This window comes from Scylla paramamosain, chromosome 7 (assembly GCF_035594125.1).
Source record: "Scylla paramamosain isolate STU-SP2022 chromosome 7, ASM3559412v1, whole genome shotgun sequence".
Classification (NCBI taxonomy): domain Eukaryota; kingdom Metazoa; phylum Arthropoda; class Malacostraca; order Decapoda; family Portunidae; genus Scylla; species Scylla paramamosain.
In genome coordinates, this window is record NC_087157.1 from 17886377 (window position 1) to 17899828 (window position 13452).

The following is a 13452-nucleotide window of genomic DNA, read 5'->3' on the forward strand; positions in this document are numbered from 1 at the left end:
GCTTCTTGAAAACATGGAGCTGCATTTGGAAATAAAAATTCAAATAGCTGAACACAAAAATCATTTAGATGCAAAAGATATCGGACGGTTCAACTTGAGTAAACTGGATTAAACAATGCAATAGGTGTTTAATTTAGAGCAGTATAAAATGGTATTCTTACATTTCCATATAGCCATTATTTATACTCACGCTCTCATATCTTCTTGGCGAATGGCAAACAGAGGAAGAAAAAAAATCTTTTCAGTTGCCGCTTCCATACATACAGACAAAAAAAAAAAGATAAAAAATTAAAAGTCAATAAAAAAACTAAATATGTTTCTGGAAGTGCCTCAATACTCTTAAAACAACTAGTCACAGGAAGGGGAAAAAACAGAAACAGGCAGAGAATTCCAGAGTTTACCAATGAAAGGGATGAAAGAATGAAAATATTGCTTGACTCCTGGACTATTGAAAGGGAACTTAAAGACTTCTATCACGTCCCCTCTTAACCTACGTCTCTCTAAAGAATGTAAATTTAATGACTTCAATCTCGCCTCGTAAGGAATACTCCTCATCCCCTGTATCCTTTCTGTCATTCTCCTCTGTACTGATTCTAATACACCTATATCTTTCCTGTAATGTGGAGACCAGAATTGCACAACGTAGTCTAGATGAGGTCTGACCAGCGCCAAGAATATCATTAATATTACTTCCGGCCTTCTACTTTTAACACTCCTAAAAATTAATCCTAGTACCCTATTTATCCTGTTTCTAGCCTCTATGCATTGTTTTCCTAGACGGAGTTCACAGCTAACTATAACTCCTAAATCTTTCTCGTACCCTGTAACTACCAGAGATTGTTCGTTTAATGTGTACCTACTGTGTGGGTTTCCACTACCTACGCTAAGTACTTTACATTTATTGATATTAAATTGCATTTGCCATATGTCCGTCCATTCATTCATCCTAAATCTGCCTGCAAGGCGAAGGCACCCGTTTCTGATCTAATTAATCTATCTTTGTGTCATCCGCAAATTTACTAACATCACTACTATTTCCACTAACCAAGGCATTGATATATATTAGAAATAACAATATCCCTAATACTGATCCCTATGGCACCCCACTGATTACATGATATCACTCGGATTTCGAGCCGTTTATTACAATTCTTTCTTGCCTGTCGCTAAGCCATGACCCTATCCAGCCTAACACCTTCCCATCTATCCCGTGTGCCCAAACCTTTCTCAGGAGCCTTTCATGGGGTACCTTGTCAAATGCTTTACTAAAGTCCAGATACAAGATATCATAACTATCACCATTATCTACTGCCTCGTACACTTTACTGTAAAAACTTAACAAGTTTGTCATGCAAGACTTCCCCTTCGTGAAGCCATGCTGTGATTAATTTATCAAGTTATGTTTGTCTAAATGTTCCCTAATGTTCCTCGCTATTATTAACTCTAATATTTTACCTATAACTGAATTTAAGCTGACAGATCTATAGTTAGACGCTAAAGTTTTATCTCCTTTCTTAAAGATGGGTACTACATTAGCCTGCTTCCACATTACTGGTACCTCACCTGACTCAAGTGATTTCCTAAAGACAGAGAATAACAGCTCACTAATAACCTCTTTGCATTAATTAAGTACTCTGGGATATATTTCATCTGGTCCTGGTGTCTTGAACTTTTTTGAGCCTATCTATCTCCTGTTCCACTATCTCTCTACTTATGGAAATATCTGTCAGCTTCTCATTCTCATCTGCTCTAAACATCTGTTCACTATCTGGCATATCCTGCATGTTTTCCTGGGTGAAGACAGATGAAAAATACTCATTCAGAATTTTACTAATCTCCTTCCCAGAACTAACCAGCTCCCCATCTGCTGCCTTTAATGGACCTATAGTGTCCTTATTCTTCGTCCTCTATTCCTGATAAAATCCCTTGGGGTCCGTCTTCACATGGCTGGCTACACTTAATTCATAATTGCCCTTAGCTTTCCTCGTTAACTTCATGACTGTTCTAACTAATTCATTATATTGTGACCTTAAAACTTCTTCACCTGCCCTTAATGTCTTATATATACTTCTCTTCCACCCTATATAATGTTTTAATCTAGCAGTCATCCATTTAGGATAATTTTTCTGTGAACTTATTGCCCTATACGGGATATATGCTAACTGACCTGTATGAACTTTATCTACGAAATATTTATACAATTCATCTACATTTACTTCACCTAATTCCCTCATTTCGGCCCCTACCATCCTCTCTACTCCCTCATCTACTCGCCTCGACCTCACCTCTCTCATTTCAGCATGACCTGACATTCCACCATACTCACACCCATCTCCCTCTCCCTCTCTCCTCCGCCCCTTCGGAACACATCTTACCTCATCTTGTCCTACACCCTCACACCTCACCTCACCTCTCACATCTTGCCTTATCTCTCTCAACTCCGTCCCGGACCTGACCTCACCCTGCATCCGTTGCCAGTCAACTCCTTGGAGGTACCTTTTTAATTCCTCAAATTCTGCTCTCCTAAAGTCAAGTATTTTACTAGTGTTTTTGCTTCTAAAAGTTTCTTCCCATTTTAAATTGTACCTAATTTCCCTATGGTCAATGTTACCTAGCTGTCCTTCAACCTCTACCTACGTGACTGCTTCCTCCCTGTTAGTAAGAATTAAATTTAAAATATTATTCCCCCTTGTGGGTTCTACGACTACCTGTTTTAAAAAATTATCCTGAATTACCTTAAAAAATTCTGCTTCCTTCTTACCCACCATCAGACTTCAGTCGATATTCCTAAAATTAAAATCTCCTACCACACATACCTGACTGTACCTGCCTGCTCTATTTATTTCCTGCCACAGTGAGGTGTTAATTTCCTTTGTACACTACTCCCATTACTGTACATTGCTGTACTACTACTGCTTTCCTATCTGTTTTAAATCTGCTGTTAATACAACACTGTAATGTGTCCCTAACGTATAACGCGACGCCTCCTCCTCTCCTGTTTTCCCTATCTTTATAGAACAATGTATAACCATCTATCTTGACCTCTGGATTAAATACTTTTCCTCACATATCTAACCAAGTTTCAGTTAAAGCAATGATATCAAATTTCTCTACACACACTATTCTTCTAAGCAAGTCTATTTTATTCAAAATACTGCTACATTTTGTGTGGTAAATACTTAAGCTATTTCTCACCTTCCCTGAGCTAGCTACCTTTCTAGATTTAACTAATTTCTCCTATGTTTACTCCTCACAACACCTTCTTCACACAACCCTTTCCCGTATATGAAGTGAGTTATGGCAAATAATTGGCACATTTTGTGCGCTCGAGCTCGATCTGTAGTGATGAGGCGATAGTTGTGGCGAGTTGCGAGGCAGAAACCTTCGCCCACATGCCGATAAATCGAAATATGCAAAATACAGCAAAAAAAAGGTGAGTCTGACGAAGAAATTAAATAAAATAACAAAGATACGCCTTCAAAAGTTACCAAGAAGTGTTTCCGAAAATGAAATCGAAACTTTTCTATACGATGGACATCAAAAGGTGCTCCTGGCCAAATCATCGTTGTGCCCCTCCAGGGCCAGGCGGGAGCGGTGGGGTGTACAGATGTGCGCTAACAAAAATAGAGCCCCCTCGCTCCGCTACGGGAATGATCCCTCCAAAGATATTAAATACGTTACTAAATGATTAAGAAAATCATAAATTATCTTTCCATTTCGCTGACAAGGAAAATAAAAACGTGAGGAAAACTAATATTTTCAGAAATCTACAACGACGAGCCTCTAAAAAAAGGGAGACAAATAGTGTGGGCGCCGGCTCTAGTCATCAAGGCCCACGTCACCTTGACTTTTCAAGGCGACAATCAACACACACAGAGACAAATAAGAACACTTCACAGAACTATACAAGCTTTCCTCTCTTTGATTTTACTTGAATAAAGCTGCAACAAAGGTTATGACGCTAAAAAGTTACCTTAGGTTAGGTCAGAAATATCATGGTGGTAACGCTTCCCGGGAAATCAGAGTTAAAAATAATATCAATACCAATTGAACAAAGAAAATATAAATATCATTTCTCTATAGAAGGAGAGTTTTTTTTTTTTTTTTTTTTTTTTTACGTAGAAACCCAATTCACACTAAATGAAATGTGTTACAGTAATAGTTTCCAAGGACACTTTATCATAACGTGCAAAATAGTATTAATCTACATAACAGTAAAACACACAAAGGATAAATAGACATATAAACTAGAAGATCTGATATTTGTTACCTAAAAAAGACCTCAAGTGAATATTCCCATTATCGTGGAAAGTTTTTTTGTAATTGCATCTTTCCTTTCTTCACTCATATATACGTACATACAAAAAAAAAAAAAAAAAAAAAAAAAATATATATATATATATATATATATATATATATATATATATATATATATATATATATATATATATATATATAATTATATATATATATATATATATATATATATATATATATATATATATATATATATATATATATATATATTACACACACACACACACATATATATATATATATATATATATATATATATATATATATATTATATATATATATATATATATATATATATATATATATATTATATATATATATATATATATATATATATATATATATATAATATATATATATATATATATAAAACGAACGCAAAAATGACAGCTAATTGTTAGGTTTCAATTGAATCTCTAAGTAAATATTTATACCAAAAAGATGACACCATTATAGAAAACATATGATTTCGTATCCTTCTTTTCTCTATGCATACATTAAAATAAGCACACGAAGACTGGAATACAAAAATTATAGTTTTGAAAAATATTCTCGGTTAATCCTCAAAGGACTTTTTTCCCTGTAAGATGTTGCAATGAACATTATAGACTAAATTTACATTCTGTCTTCTTTCACATATATACCCCTAGGAAGGCAGAAACATTTTCTTCGCTTACAGTAATTGTTATCACGAAAGAATATACGAGTAACGGAAGAGGCATACGTTTATATTGTGCAAACATTATGCTGTATTAATATCCCACTGACTAATTCAGTTAGACTTTTGGTTAAGTACTTACTGCAGGGCACGATAAACTATTTATTAAAGTATTTTACAAAAAAATTGTGAAAATATATTCATTGGAATGAAATATTCCAGTTTCCTGCCGCTATTTAAAACTACTTTGTCCATGTCTGTGCCTGCCCGCACATCCATCTGTCCCTCTGTCTATTTGTCTGTCTGTCTGTCTGCTTCCTTGCCTTCTATTTTTGCCTGCCTGCCTGTCTGCCTGCTTCTTTGCCTGCCTATCCTCTTCAAGTTTAGCCTGACTATTTTCCTGTCACCCTGTCTGTCTGCCTGCTTTCTTTCTTTCTTTTTTGTATGTCCATCCACCTCTTTCCCCGCCCGTTAGTCTGTCTGCCTCCTTGCTTGCTTGCTTGCTTGCTTGCCTGCTTGCTTGCTTGCTTGCCTGCTTGCTTGCTTGCTTGCTTGTTTGCTTGCCTCCCTGCATGTCTGTTTGACCGTCTGCCTTCCTGCCTACCTGTCCCTCCCCCCCCCCCTCTCTCTCTCTCTCTCTCTCTCTCTCTCTCTCCTCTCTCTCTCACTCTCTCTCTCTCTCTCTCTCTCTCTCTCTCTCTCTCTCCTCTCTCTCTCTGATGATTATCTAAACAAGTCAAAACATTATTTAAACCACTACTACGAAATACCAAGGTACTTGAAGGCTTGTCTGTAAGTGGTATCAGTGTGAACAGGTTACATCACGCTCCTATACAATCATGATTTACGCAGCACACCCTCCATAGTAGGTTGGCAGGCACTTCCCACACGTTAAGGAGTCCTTCTTCATTTCGCTCTCTAATTTAAACTTCTTTATACAAATGAAATTAAACTTCGGGATTTAAATGGTCACTTTCTTTCTTAGCGCATAAACAAATATGTGCTGGACAAATATAACGAAAATATTTATATTAAAAAAAAAACAATAATAATATTCGAGCCACACTCCACAGTAACGAAAGCTTTCATAGATATAGGAACACATTGCAAAGGTCGCACTGAAATATTATTTATCACCGTACAACTACCATTCCTAATTCCCGGGAGCAGACCTCATGCAGGATAGAAAAAAGATGAAACACCAATAAATACTGGTAGAGAGTCATGAGAACATGCCAATTCATCAACGAACTCCCGAGAGAGAGAGAGAGAGAGAGAGAGAGAGAGAGAGAGAGAGAGAGAGAGAGAATATATATATATATGATATATGTTACAGTCAATACCTGAATCCAGACAATTTGTAAAGTGACTTATTTTTTCAGGCAATTTGTGAACTGCCTGGTTAGGTGGTTAGGTTTAGGTTAGGTTAGGTTAGGTTAGGTTAGGTTAGGTTAGGTTAGGTTAGGTTAGGTTAGGTTAGGTTAGGTTATAACCTAACCTAACCTAACCTAACCTAACCTAACCTAACCTAACCTAACCTAACCTAACCTTAACAGGCAGTTCACAAATTGCCTGAAAAAATAAGTCACTTTACAAATTGTCTGGATTCAGGTATTGACTGTAACATATATATATATATATATATATATATATATATATATATATATATATATATATATATATATATATAGTATATATATATATATATATATATATATATATATATATATATATATATATATATATATATATATATATATATATATACATATATATATATATATATATATATATATATATATATATATATATATATATATATATATATATATTATATATATATATATATTATATATATATAGCAGAGAGAAGGAAGGATAAAATGAAAAAACAGGAATATATGGGTAACGGAAGGCAGGCAGGCAGGCACTCAGGGAGGCAGGAAGGAAGGAAGGAAAGAAGGAAGGAAGGAAGGAAGTAAGGAAGGAAGGAAGGAAGGAAGGAAAGAAGGAAAAAGACAAAAACAAGTATCAATATAATAAACATAATAAATAATAATAAATAATAAACAAAAATAATGACAGGGAGATACATTACATTGCACGTGTATCTAAGAGTGAACATTACTCACGGCTCACCAGCACTCCCCGGCACACAGCTAATCCTGGCGCTAGTGAGGGTCTGAGGAGGAAAGACGCTTACTTTCCCTTGGCTTACAAACGAAAGCGTGCTCTACCGTACCTCCCATCAGGAAGCCACGCTAATTGGGTATTAAAAGATGGAGTGGGCTTTTCAGTATTTCTATTTCAGGAACACCGCCACTAGAACAACTAATTGCTTACTGTCCAAGGCAGGTACAGAGAGAGAGAGAGAGAGAGAGAGAGAGAGAGAGAGAGAGAGAGAGAGAGAGAGAGAGAGAGGAGAGAGAGAGAGAGAGAGAGAGAGAGAGAGAGAGAGAGAGAGAGAGAGAGAGAGAGAGAGAGAGAGAGAGAGAGATTTCCACGGCAAAGTAGAGATAACGAGGAGATAACGACTGCACTTTCTATAAATACCTAAACCTGCAATTCTTTACGTGTATCAGAATGTCTTCTTGCAAAGGAAACTACTCCCAGCCTCCCACTCTCTCCTGTTCTGGCACCTGATCCCCGCTGACGCCAGGCATGTTGTGCGTTACCCAACTAATTATTAGCAGTGCTCTCTCTCTCTCTCTCTCTCTCTCTCTCTCTCTCTCTCTCTCTCTCTCTCTCTCTCTCTCTCTCTCTCTCTCTCTCTCTCTCTCTCTCTCTCTCTCTCTCTCTCTCTCTCTCTCTCTCTCTCTCTCTCTCTCTCTCTTATATATGATCTCCCATGAAGGCACTGAAAGCTCACACACTGCCCAAGTATCCATATCCACGTGTGATCGTGACATGTCAGTACTCGAGGTATTCACTAAATCTTGGGGAGTCTGAAAGTAGATGACACTGGAGCTCTGACCAGGAATCTTGGATATCGTCTTTGAGTGTGTGATGCAACTGGCAACAGGATGATGAGATAAAATCATTATGTCTATAAACTATAGGCTTGAGCATTCTGCAATACCGTTGAATATATATATATATATATATATATATATATATATATATATATATATATATATATATATATATATATATATATATATATATATATATATATATATATATATATATATATATATATATATATATATATATATATATATATATATATATATATATATATATATATATATATATATATATATATATATATATATATATATATATATATATATATATATATATATATATATATATATATATATATATATATATATATATATATATATATATATATATATATATATATATATATATATATATATAATTACCAGCAGTTTAATTATTTATCACATTACTATAAATGCGCTTGTAAGTACAAAAAAAAATTAAACATTTGCAATACCCAGAGTCGTGGGTGTTGTGCACGTTTTAATGTTTGTAATATGTAATATTTATATTAGCAGAGAAATTTCCATTTCCTATGATAAAAAAAAAAAAATGCATGTACACAAAACTGTAACAGAAAAATAGTGCGAAATGAGCTCTAAATTTCAAGAGTATTCTTGGATAACATTGTTTTGAAGTTATGTATTACCGCCATACACTATAAAGGAATTGAATATAAGTTGAAATAAAGTAAATGATCCTAATTGTAACTGGAAACTCGTGAAACGCGTTGCTATACAACATTTATATATCACAAAGTTATCAACTACTAGTACCTATATATATATATATATATATATATATATATATATATATATATATATATATATATATATATATATATATATATATATATATATATATATATATATATATATATATATATATATATATATATAGTCTTTTTACTCTGACAGGCGATGCTACTGTTACGACGACGACGATGAGAACGAGGACGACGACGATTAGAGGCACAGCACGAACGACGGCAAAAACAGCAGTGGTGACTTTTGTAAAGTTTAGCAGCAGCAGCAGCAGCAACAGCAGCAGCAGCCGCAGCAGTACCAGCAACAGCACCAGCAGCAGCATCAGCAGTAGCAGCGGCAGCAGCAACAGCACCAGCAGCAGCAGTAACAGCAGCATCAACAAAAACATTAGCAACAGCAACAGCGGCAGCGGCAGCAGCAGCAGCAGCAGTAGCAGCAGCAGCACCAGCAGTAGTAATAGTAGTAGTAGTAGTAGTAGTAGTAGTAGTAGTAGTAGTAGTAGTAGTAGTAGTAGTAGTAGTAGTAGCAGCAGCAGCAGCAGCAGAAGCAGTTTTTCTGGTTGTTATTGTTGAAGGAAGTAAAAGCAGCAATACTAACAAGAGCAGCAAGATCAGCGACGGCAACAGCAGCAGCAGCACCAGCAGCACCTGCAGCAGCAGCAACAGCAGCAGCAGCAGCATATTTAGTGTAATAATCTCTAACAGATAAAACACGCGGTGAGAAGTAACACGAGGCATCCTGGACAAACACCTGTCAACATCGGCCCTGCAGGAGCACCTCACTGGCCAGTGTTCTTTCAGTGTTAATTCACATCTCAGTCCTTTATGTATTGTTGTGCCGGCGAGGCAATACGCCTTGAGGAACACCACGCGCCAGACATTCCTTCCCGGGCTGGTTTTCAACCTACGTCTGTCTTCACTTGTTAAATATAAATGTGTAGCAAGAAATACAATTACCGTCTTTCCTTCGGTATTTAAAACCATTAATGTCTTTATACATTTGGCATCCTTTAATCCATGCTTCCATTTTTGGCATTATTTTGGTTTCCTCCTGTAGTTTGTACGTTCATTATAAGAGTGAAATATACTCGCAAGTATGAAAAATTCCAATAAAACTAGCAAATAACAATTTTTCTTTACTTTTCATTGCTTTCTGGAAACAAAGGCAATTCCTGGAGTATGAGGAATCCCTGTTCTCTTTCTTCGTCCCGGTGGAGGAAACACAAAGACGTTCACTCTCATTCTAGATTTACACCTTCACCACCACCACCACCACCATAAAAAAATAAAAAATACACATAAATCTCTTGAACACGTGATGCCAGACCTTTAGAAGATTAGATAAATTTCTGGATAGTTGGGATGAGTGGACACAGGTTTGCAAGTCTTATACAAGAACTGCCGCCTTTGGACGGAGTAATAAGACAGTATTCTGCAGAAGATAAAAAAATAAGGAATAGGAGTAGGAATACAGCAACATTTTCGCATGCATAGTTGAGGTTGAAGTGTGGCTGTCTGAAGCAGCAGCCTTGCCTGGCACTTTCACAGTCAGTCCCCTAACTGAGTTAGTGTACTTTCCTTTCATGAACCCCTGGAACTTTTTTTCCCTCTCTAAACACAACCCATCACAGGTCGAACTTAGCCTGGTGCCACAGAAAGTTTGACCAGTCGTAGTTTACATATATATGTTTCTTCCTCTGATGGCGGTGACGCTGCTGTTTCTTCCTCCGATAACAGTGGTGGTAATTCTTTTTCTTTGCTTCTTTTTCTTGTTTTCTTCCTCTGATGGCGGTAATGCTGCTGCTGCTGCTTCTTCTTCCTCTGATGGCGTTGCTTTCTGTTCTTCTTCTTCTAAGAACAGTTTGTCTAAGACAGTTTGGTGGTCTGAATTGGTTGGTGATAGGGTGTTCAGAGTGGGGATAGTAGGAGGTACTGCACTCACCTTGCTCCCCAGTCATAATTCAAGTCAGGTTGGTGGAAGACTGGGAAGGGTAGGGAGGTGCTGCACACTCACCTCCCATGCTCCCCAGGTTACATTTGTAACATCAGTCAGGTTGGTTGTTTTTGGAGTTGCCGGGATCAGTCAGTCAGGCCCAGTCAGTCAAGGGTAGTGCAACGCACTCACCTTGCCAAGATCAGAGGGGTGGTGGTGATGGTGGTGTGTACATTTGGAGTTGGTAGGATGAGTCACATTGGTGGTAAAAGTCAAACTGGGAGACTGGGAAGTGTAGGGAGGTGCTGCACACTCACCTCCCGTGCTTCCCAGGTGGGGTGGTGGTCTTTGGAGTTGTCAGGGTCAGTCAGGTTGGTATTGTTTTATTTTTATTATTTATTGTTGATTGCCAGACTCAGTCATTTTATTGAGGGGGAAGTAGGAGTTTTATTGTTTTTACTTTATTTATTTTTGTTTTTATTTATTTTTTATTTTTCATTTATTTTGGGAAGAGTAGGGAAGGGTAGGGAGGTGCTGCACACTCACCTCCCATGCTCCCCAGGTTACATTTGTAACATTTGTCAGATTGGTTGTTTTTGGAGTTGCCGGGGTCAGTCAGTCAGGCCCAGTCAGTCAAGGGAAGTGCTACGCACTCACCTTGCCAAGATCAGAGGGGTGGTGGTGGTGGTCTGTACATTTGGAGTTGGTAGGATGAGTCACATTGGTGGTCAAAGCCAAACTGGGAGACTGGGAAGGGTAGGGAGGTGCTGCACACTCACCTCCCATGCTCCCCAGAGTCAGTCAGTTTGGTGGTCTGTTGCCAGATTACAGTAAGATTTGTAGGTCAGTCAGGTTGGTTGTTTTTATGGTTGCCAGGGTCAGTAAGGCAGGTGGTAGGGAAGTGCTACGCACTCACCTAGCCAGGACAGGGTAGGATGTAGGGATGTATGGATCAGGGTCAGAGTGGGACACAGAGTAGGAGGTACTGTTGGTCTGTACATTTGGAGTTGTTCTTTGAAGTTGCCAGGATGAGTCAGGTCAAACTGGGAGACTGGGAAGTGTAGGGAGGTGCTGCACACTCACCTCCCATGCTCCCCAGGGCCAGTCAGTTAGGTGATTACATATCTGTAAGTCAGTCAGGTTGGTTGTTTTTGGAGTTGCCAGGGTCAGTCAGTCAGGGTCAGTCCAGGGAAGTGCTACGCACTCACCTTGCCGAGATCAGAAGGGTGGTGGTGGTGGTGGTCTGTACAGTTGGAGTTGCTCTTTGGAGTTGGTAGGATGAGTCAGATTGGTGGTCAAAGTCAAACTGGGAGACTGGGAAGGGTAGGGAGGTGCTGCACACTCACCTCCCGTGCTTCCCAGGTGGGTGGTGGTCTTTGGGGTTGTCAGGGTCAGTCAGTTGGTGTTGTTTTATTTTTATTATTTATTGTTGATTGCCAGACTCAGTCAGTTTTATTGAGGGGGGAGTAGGAGTTTTATTGTTTTTGTTTTATTTACTTATTTTTTCATTTATATTTTTTTTATTACTTTTATTATTTTTTATACCTATATATATTTTATTCTTTTTGGTCTGGCAGTCCTTAGACTTGGGGAGAGAAGGGAAGTGCTGTGCACTCACCTCCCTTGCTCTCCCGAGGTCCGAGGTGGTAAGGAGGTTTTTATTTATTTTTATTTATTTATTTATCTTTATTTATTTATTTATTTTATTTATTTTATTTTATTTTTTTTTTTGCGTGGTAGGTTAGGAGACAAGGGAAGTGCTATGCACTCACCTTAATTCTTTATTTATTTATTTTTTTCTATCTTTTGCCTGGTAGGTTGGAAGAGAAGGGAAGTGCTATGCACTCACCTTTATATTTTTATTTTTTTTTTCCTGTTAGGTGGAGAGAAGAGAAGTGCTATGCACTTACCTTTATTTTATATATATATATATATATATATATATATATATATATATATATATATATATATATATATATATATATATATATTTTTTTTTTTTATTATTATTATTTTTTTGCCTGGTAGTCCGTAGACTTGCCAGGGTTAGGTAGGGGAGAGAAGGGAAGCGCTGTGCACTCACCTCCCTTGCTCTCCCGGGGGCCGGTAAGGCGGTGCCTTCCTCCCCTGGGGAGGGGTAGGGAGGTGCTGCGCACTCACCTCCCCTCCTCCCCGTGGGCAGTTCCATCACACATGGTGATGGAGGGATGCTCTTTCAAGGTTTTTGTGAGTTCCGAGAGGGGGGTTCGAACCTACGCGCCCCTCACTTCCCTCACGCCAAACTCAAAGTGCATCACTCTACCCACTGGGCCACGAGGGCCCTTTTTCTTTTTTTTAAAGTTGGTCTATTTCCCCATCTTCCCCATCTTTTTTGTAAAGTTGCTCTATTTAACCACCTTATGTTCACGCCAGTACGTATTAAAGAATTATGATGTCAATTATTTTCATGACGTTATTTATTTATTGTATTTTGTATGGGATATGACCGCTGGCATCCCACACACACTGGGTTCCCAAGACTGTCACTACGCCATGAAACCCCAACGGTAAACAAGATATATTTGATCACATCATTTCCGTTCCTGTGTTCATGCAGCACCAAAAGTTCAATAAGAAAAACTGCTGCTCATTCTAATGTGAACGTTCATCCCACAGTGATAATTAGATAACTGTTGACTTGTGGGAGTATGTCGTGGAGTACAAATAGCAGTAGGTAAGATCAGAGAACTTTACAGAGGCAGGAATTCCTTGGTTATGGAGCAGCCTTCTGGAA

At 37.8% G+C, this 13452-nt stretch overlaps 1 long non-coding RNA gene across 1 annotated transcript in view; it reads left to right on the forward strand.

The window, feature by feature from the left end:
* Positions 1-12624, forward strand: part of LOC135102152 (uncharacterized) — a 21813-nt gene extending 9189 nt beyond the window's left edge. Inside the window, exons 2-3 of the long non-coding RNA XR_010269555.1 lie at positions 11570-11747; positions 12011-12624. This is a non-coding gene — a long non-coding RNA (uncharacterized LOC135102152). The remainder of the gene's footprint in view (positions 1-11569; positions 11748-12010) is intronic.
* Positions 12625-13452: the final 828 nt, after the last annotated feature.